A 7439-nucleotide genomic window follows, 5' to 3' on the forward strand; every position below is an offset into this window, starting at 1 on the left:
ACATTCTGGCCTCGCTGGAAGTCAGTCCCCACCTTCCAGCCTGTGCATGTGTGGGGACACCCTGAACGTATTTGACAAACTGACCGTATTTTCCGAGGGTAGCGTGGGCAGATAGCCAGGCCGCTTTCTCTGCCTCCTCCTGTTGCCCCCAGAGAGGCAGCGAGAAACCCCAGACCAAGGCTTGGGAAGGCAGCACTGAGCCTTGATTTTTCCATACATTTTCCCCTTTATTTTTAAGTATGAGATATTTTTCATATGCTATTCTAGGTATGTTTAATAGACACACAAATATTTGATTTATTTTGTTTTTCTTTTGGCCAAAAAAAAAAATCCAGTCAACTGAAAATCCACTGTATCATAATCTGTTTGTTGTTGGGTTTGTTTGGTGGTTGTTAGTTTTCACTTAATCTTATAACTGTTCACATTTTTGCAAAATGCCGAGAGGGGATCTCAGCTTAAATCAGGGAGTCCCTGAGTGGGGAAAATGCTTGTCTTATTACTCCTAATCTCCTAGTGCAATCAAGCTTCTCCTTCAATTGTGACATTAGGTGACCAAGCACAATCCTAGAAGCAGCACCTGAGACTTTTTTCCCAATAACAATCACAGATCTTTTCATAACACGTTCCAATTGCTGTAGATTTTTCCAAATATTGCTTACACTCAACTGCCCTTCAAATTAACAGTGTCACTGGGTCACTGCCGGACCTTGTCGTTTAATGAGTTAATTAAAAAGTACATGGGGCACCTGGGTGGCTCAGTGGGTTAAGCCTCTGCCTTCGGCTCAGGTCATGATCCCAGGGTCCTGGGACCAAGCCCCGCATCGGGCTCTCTGCTCAGTGGGGAGCCTGCTTCCCCCTCTCTCTCTGCCTGCCTCTCTGCCTGCTTGAGATCTCTGTCTGTCAAATAAATAAAATCTTTTGAAAAATTAAATTAAAAAAAAAATAAAACACACATATTACCTATTCTTTCTACTATTTCATTATCTTTGGTTTCTTTTGTAATCCTATGTGTTTTGTGCATTTAAAAACATTATTCTAAGAAGGCATCTATGGCACACACACACACAAAGCTAAGAACGGACCCCTGGCCCAACCAAATGTCATTTCCAGGGGATACTGTTTGTTGGGTCTGCCTGGTCTCCACTGGGAGAAAAACCCTCCCCTTAGGTTCAATGGCAGGAAATAACCATGAAGATGCCTGCCCCTCTCACAAGGCTAATTCAGGCCAGTCTGGTGCCTTCACCCTGGAATTAAAATCTTTAGCAAGGACAGAAATGGTCTTCACAGATTCCTATGAGGAAGGGGACCCAGAGGCATGAGCCCTTCCTGCCAAGCTGCCCTGTTTCCAGGACCCAGTTCCCCCACCTTCCTTCTCTCCCTTGCTGGGAACTCTCTCACATCCTTCTAGAACAGTCTGTCCTGCTGGTAGTATATGAGAAACCAAAAACATTTTCCCACAATTTCCTGGACTTCTCTTCCCACACAGCAAAAGACAAAGTTCATCAGAAGCCCCTTCCTAAAGGAAAACACTGTGTACTTTCTTGCAAAGCATGTACCTCAGTTGTAACAAATGCTGAATTTTGAAAACTCTACCCTTCCATGACTGCTGTAAATTTCCATGAAGACTGACCTGGTGTCTCATTGTATGTCCTGTTCCAGGGCCAGGCTGGGGCTTAGTAATAACCAGCACTTACTGGATGCCACGTCCTGTTCTAAAGGCTGACACAGTCAACTAAATTAATCCTCACACTGACCCTAGGGTCGAGGTACCGTTATCATCCCCTTTTAACGGTGAGGAAACTGAGGCACAGAGAGGTGAAGTAGTGTGCCTAAAACCCTTCGGCTGAGATTTGAACCCAGGGAGACCTGCTTTATCGCAAGGAACTTGATAACTGCATAATTCAGTAAATACCCACTGACCTTGAAAGCTGGCGACCCCTGCTCCAAGGTTGATACCCGGCACCGGGCTGGGGCCAGGGATGCCGGTTGGTGTGGACTTTACATCACTACTGCTAACAGAGGGATTCCCTCTGAGTGAGGGACTCCTCCAGGTTACTCTAGTGAGCTTACTTTCTGGTGACCCTTTTCTGTCCTGTTTGCTAAGCCCAGCTTTGGCAGGTTCCATCTCCGAGGGAAAAAAAAAAAAATCTCTCTCCTCTTCCTTTTTCTGAAGAGCAGAATCACTTCGAAACGAGCCAGGCTAAACACCTAGGGTACCATTTCGTTTAATTCTTCTGATCACCTTCCTGGTACTATCGGTAAATTGGTAATATCGTTATGCCGTTATACAGAGAAGAGGAAGGCTCTGGTAACAAGTGTGAAATTGACTCCCTCACCCAAAAATCACACAGTGAGGAGGGAGCCTGGATCAGAACCCAAGCACCCAGGGCACCTGGGTGGCTCAGTTAAGCGTCTGCTTTTGGCCTAGGTTGTGATCTCAGGATCCTGGGATCGAGCCCCACCCTGGGCTCCCCCCTCAATGGGAAGTCTGCTTCTCCCTCTCCAACTGCCCCTGCTTCTATTCCTTCCTTGCAGTGTCTCTCTCTGTCAAAAAATAAATAAATTCTTAAAAAGGAAAAAGAGGGGTGCTTGGGTATCTCAGTGGATTAAGCCTCTGCCTTTGGCTCAGGTCATGATCTTAGGGTCCTGGGATCGAGTCCCACATGGGGCTCTATCCTGAGCCAGTAGCCTGCTTCCCCCTCTCTTTCTGCCTGCTGTTCTGCCTACTTGTGATCTCTCTCTCCTCTCTCTGTCAAATAAATGAATAAAATCTTAAAAACAACAACACAAGCACTCTATGATTCCAAAGCCACCGGGCACTTCGGCAAGCCCACTAAACACCCATAGGCAAGAAAGTAAATTTGGGGAAACAGAAAGCCAACCCTGATCATTGGTTTGCCGCCCCACACCAGAGTGATTGGGGTAAGACCTCAGGCCCCTCGGATATTAAGAGTTCTATATGGGAGGGATTGAGATCAATGCCTGGCCCACAGGAATTGCTCACAAACGAAGGTATGTTTATCTTGTGTCAGCGCCTTCATAAAAGTTGTGCCAGGACTGAGCACCCTGGGGCACTTGTCCCTGAAATAAGCAGACCTGTCCAACCAGGCTTCAGAAGGCAGAAGGCACCAATCCCTTTGGAGCTGTTTCTAGCAGAAATATTCAGGAGAGGGAGGGCTCCTTTGGGGTCTACTCATGCCCTTTGGGTCTCCATCTTCTACCCGTGGAATCAAACTGGCATGTCTATGAAATTCGGAATGAAAATTAATAGGGCTCTTTTCACAATACGCTTCCTTTTTTTAAAAGATTTTATTTATCTTAGACAGACAGAGATCACAAGTAGGCAGAGAGGCAGGCAGAGAGAGGAGGAAGCAGGCTCCCTGCTGAGCAGAGAGCCTGATGGGGGACTCCATCCCAGGACCCTGAGATCATGACCTGAGCTGAAGGCAGAGGCTTAACCCACTGAGCCACCCAGGTGCCCCCACAATACGCTTCTTAGTTCAGGGGGATACTGGTTCCGTCAGACCTGGGTAGTTTAGGGCCGGGAAAAAGGAAATGGCTGGAAATGTAAACCATTGTTTCTGTGGATGAGAAGCTCCCTTACAGGAAGGGACTGTGTCCCCTACCTTTTTGCATCCCTAGCATGGACCGGTCACAGAGAGGCAGATGCTTGTTGTCCCTACCACCAATGTCCCTCCCTGGCTCCTGGCCAAGGGCTGAGGAGCTCTTGGTCCCTGTAGCCAGAGAGGGGGCTTACTAACCAAGCAGAGCCAATCAGGCATTCCACCCCAAAATGAACAGTATTTCCTTCCTATCATCAAATAGCTGTGAATGTTGAAATTTCCAATGGCTGGCGCCTCTTCTTGCTTTAGCTAGTTTGGGTTGGATTTTCTGTAACTTATCATGGAAAGAGCTCTCACTGATTAAGGGCTCCTTAAATATTTGAGCTTTTGTCCCCCCCATTTTAGCTACATTTCGCTGAAGTAAATTTCCCTGAGAGGAGACTAGGCTACATAGAAGATTCTTTCTTTTTAATTAGATGGGCTGAACTCTTTTTTCTTTTTTTAAGATTTTATTTATTTATTTGACAGACAGAGATCACAAGTAGGCAGAGAGGCAAGCAGAGAGAGAGGAGGAATCAGGCTCCCTGTGGAGCAGAGAGCCTGATACAGGGCTTGATCCCAGGACTCTGGGATCATGACCTGAGCCAAAGGCAGAGGCTTTAACCACTGAGCCACACAGGTGCCCCTTGCAAATGTTTGTGATTCAGCCTTAACTCCACCACTATTTATGATACCAGAAGTGTCTCTGACATAGGTAAGTATTTTTTAAAGAAAGCTTGAGGGGTACCTGGGTGGCTCAGTCAGTTAAGCGTCTGCCTTTGGCTCAAGTTATGATTCTGACGTCCTGGGGTTGAGCCCTGTGTTGGGCTCCCGGCTCAGAGGGCTATCTGCTTCTCCCTCTTCCTCTGCCTCTCCCTGCCCACCCCCACCCCCGTTGTGCTCTCTGCTTCTCTCTCAAATAAATAAATAAAATCTTTAAAAAGAAAGAAAAAAAGAAAAAACAACTTGATGTATTTCTATGATACATTGAAAACTATCACATCATACATATAATTTTAACATACACTTACATATGACTATATCATACATAATTGACATAATAAATACACATTGAATACATCACACGTTTTAACTTCACATATAAAATTTCAAAATCACAAATACCAGTAAGAGATTCAACCAGTTTATAAAAATCCATGCCTGAAAACCTGAAAATAAGTTCCTCCATCAGAAGAATGAAACTAAACAGAATTGGACACAGAATGGAGATACTCAGTTAATGAGTTAGTTTCAGAGTAAGTTCTGGGTCGATAAGATAATTTCATTTTTAGGGGCGCCTGGGTGGCTCAGTTGTTAAGCGTCTGCCTTCGGCTCAGTTCATGATCCCAGGGTGCTGGGACTGATCCCCGCATTAGGCTCTCTGCTCGGCGGGCAGCCTACTTCTCCCTCTCTCTCTGCCTGGCCTCTCAGCCTACTGGTGATCTCTGTCTGTCAAATAAATAAAATCTTTTTAAAAAATTTTAAATAAATAAAAGTTTGAAATTAATCAGCCTTGAGAATTTCAATCCACCTGTGTATGTCACCAGAAAGGCAAAAGATACTGACCTGCCTTCTCTAACCCACCTTTGCATGTTTGCACATATGTCACGTACTCAGCAAGTGTGAATTTCAGAAATGAACATGTCTACGAACTACTGAAAACAAAGTCCCCCATAAGGGTGGATCTGTGCCCACGAAGACCCACCCTGGAGACCATGTTATCAGTGCAGGCTGTCCTTCCAGACAGAAAGGCAGAACCCTTAGTTCTTGAGGGATGAGACATCCATGGGCTCCAAGCCCTGGCTGGGGCTGCGTGGCCTGTTTTCTAGCTGCAAAATTTCAAATGCCGTGTCCTTACCTATTAGATCCCAGCCAGGCCTGACAAACGATGCCTTCCATGGGATGAGCAAGGGGGGGGGGGGTCCACTGGAGACAGAAAATAGGTTTCTTCCTTTATTCTTTTTTTCTTTTTTTTTTTCAGTAAATAGGTTCATTGCAAATTGTTTGTCCCAAAAGATTTTAAGCTCGAAATGTAGGCTGTAGGATGAAAAGCAATGGCTATCTCCCAAGAACTTTGTAGAAATAGTCTTGCTCTCCTGTTAAAAGGGGACAGACCACACCCCACCCCAGGAACAAGAAAGGATTAAGTCTTTCATTCACCTGGGGGAAAATTAACAGCAGGTCTCTGACAATAGGTGTTTCCAGGTAGGGAGGGGAACATCCCCAGCATTCTGTATCTGGGAGAAAGGAGCTGCCTTATTTTGGCCTTTAATTGTCAGTGTTGCAAGAGAAGATTCTGTCTTTTACCCTCAGGGAAAATGACGAGCAGGTTTGGTAATTGGAAAGTACCATTCAGTTTGGATTAGTCTGGTTATTAATTTATTCCCTGCTTTGTTCCAGAAAAACTTTGAGGTGGTGGAGGTTAGTGGTGATCACATAACCATTATTTTCTGAGCATAAAGCAAGGCAGCAGCACGGGTTGGCATCTGGTGGGGTCAGCAGCCATGGGGTCCTGCCCAGAGGCTCACCAGGGCCCGTCACACTGTGCTCCCCCAGGAACCTGGCTGTGCCCCCCTAGCCTCAACTGTCTGGACCTGGGGGAAGTACCTGAGCCAAGGTACCCATAGCATTCTGACTGCGTCCTCTTTCAAGAAGCGTTGAGAAGGGACCGTGGCCGTTCTTGTCTGTGAAGACAAGATGCCTGGGGCCACCAGAGCCACAACTGCGTCCACGCCAGGTCTCCCCCATCACTCAAAACACCAAGTCTGCAGTTCCGGGCATGGCCGTGACCATGGTGGGGTGGTCACTTTGCTAGAGGGCCAGTTCTGGAGGCCCAGCGAGAGAGAGCCCACCCTCCAGCCCTTCCAAAGATTTTTAGGTACCTCATTTCCCATTTCAAGTCTCTTTCACATTACAATATCCGGAAAGATCTCTTTTCTGAAACCAAACATTGCTTGATGCCAGGACCCTCCCCTGGGCTCTGTCGCCTTGTGGTATGGATTCCACGTCTCCTCCCCGCCCACCGTGAGCTCCCTGCAGGCAGGTGCCAGACGCAGCTAGTGTCTCTTACACCCCAGCACCTAGCCCAGTGCCCGCACAGAGGAAGTGCCCTGTTCACAGGTACTGCGTGAGCCAATGACTCTGCCCAGGGGCAATACAGTTTTCCCTCCATATCCATCATGTCCTTCAGATTTCAAAGCAGGAACGAGGAAACAGTCTGGTTATTTCAAAAAAGCAAAAAGAGATGCGATACAGGGCTTTACCCACATGGGCGAGGATGACTGGGGGTGCTGAGGGGTGGCCGCCAGAGGTGACTTGCTTCAAGGTCAACCCCCACCACAGCTGTGATCTGGAGCCAGATTCTAGAGGAAAGGAGGCCGCCGTTGCCACGGCTACCGCTATGGCTGCCACCACAATGAAAGCCAGTGACTGGAGGGTGACACACCGAGTTGGGCTGTGACAACAGTCTTGTCAGCCAGAGCTTGCTAGTCTGGGCCAAGGCCACAGAAAGATGGTGCCTCCCTCTCTTTGGCCTCTCAGATCTCTCCTATGTATCTCACGGACCCAATATCAATCCCAACCAGAACCCTAGCTGCAAGGGCATCTGGGAAATGTAGTTCTTAGCCTCCTACCCCCTGTCATCCTTAGGGGAACAGAGAAGAGGATGGGAACGGAAGCCAGGTTCTGGCAGACAAGATCTAGCAGACACACCTGGCCCGTTGTATTTGCACCTCTACTATGACATGTGTCGTCTTCTGCCTGGCCCAGAACCTGGGAGCAGGCACATGGCTCATGGCCTCAAGAGAAGGGGGTCTTCTTCACCTTGGACCTCCTGGG

The sequence above is a fragment of the Mustela nivalis genome (genome assembly GCF_964662115.1).
Source record: "Mustela nivalis genome assembly, chromosome: 6".
NCBI classification, from domain to species: Eukaryota; Metazoa; Chordata; class Mammalia; order Carnivora; family Mustelidae; genus Mustela; species Mustela nivalis.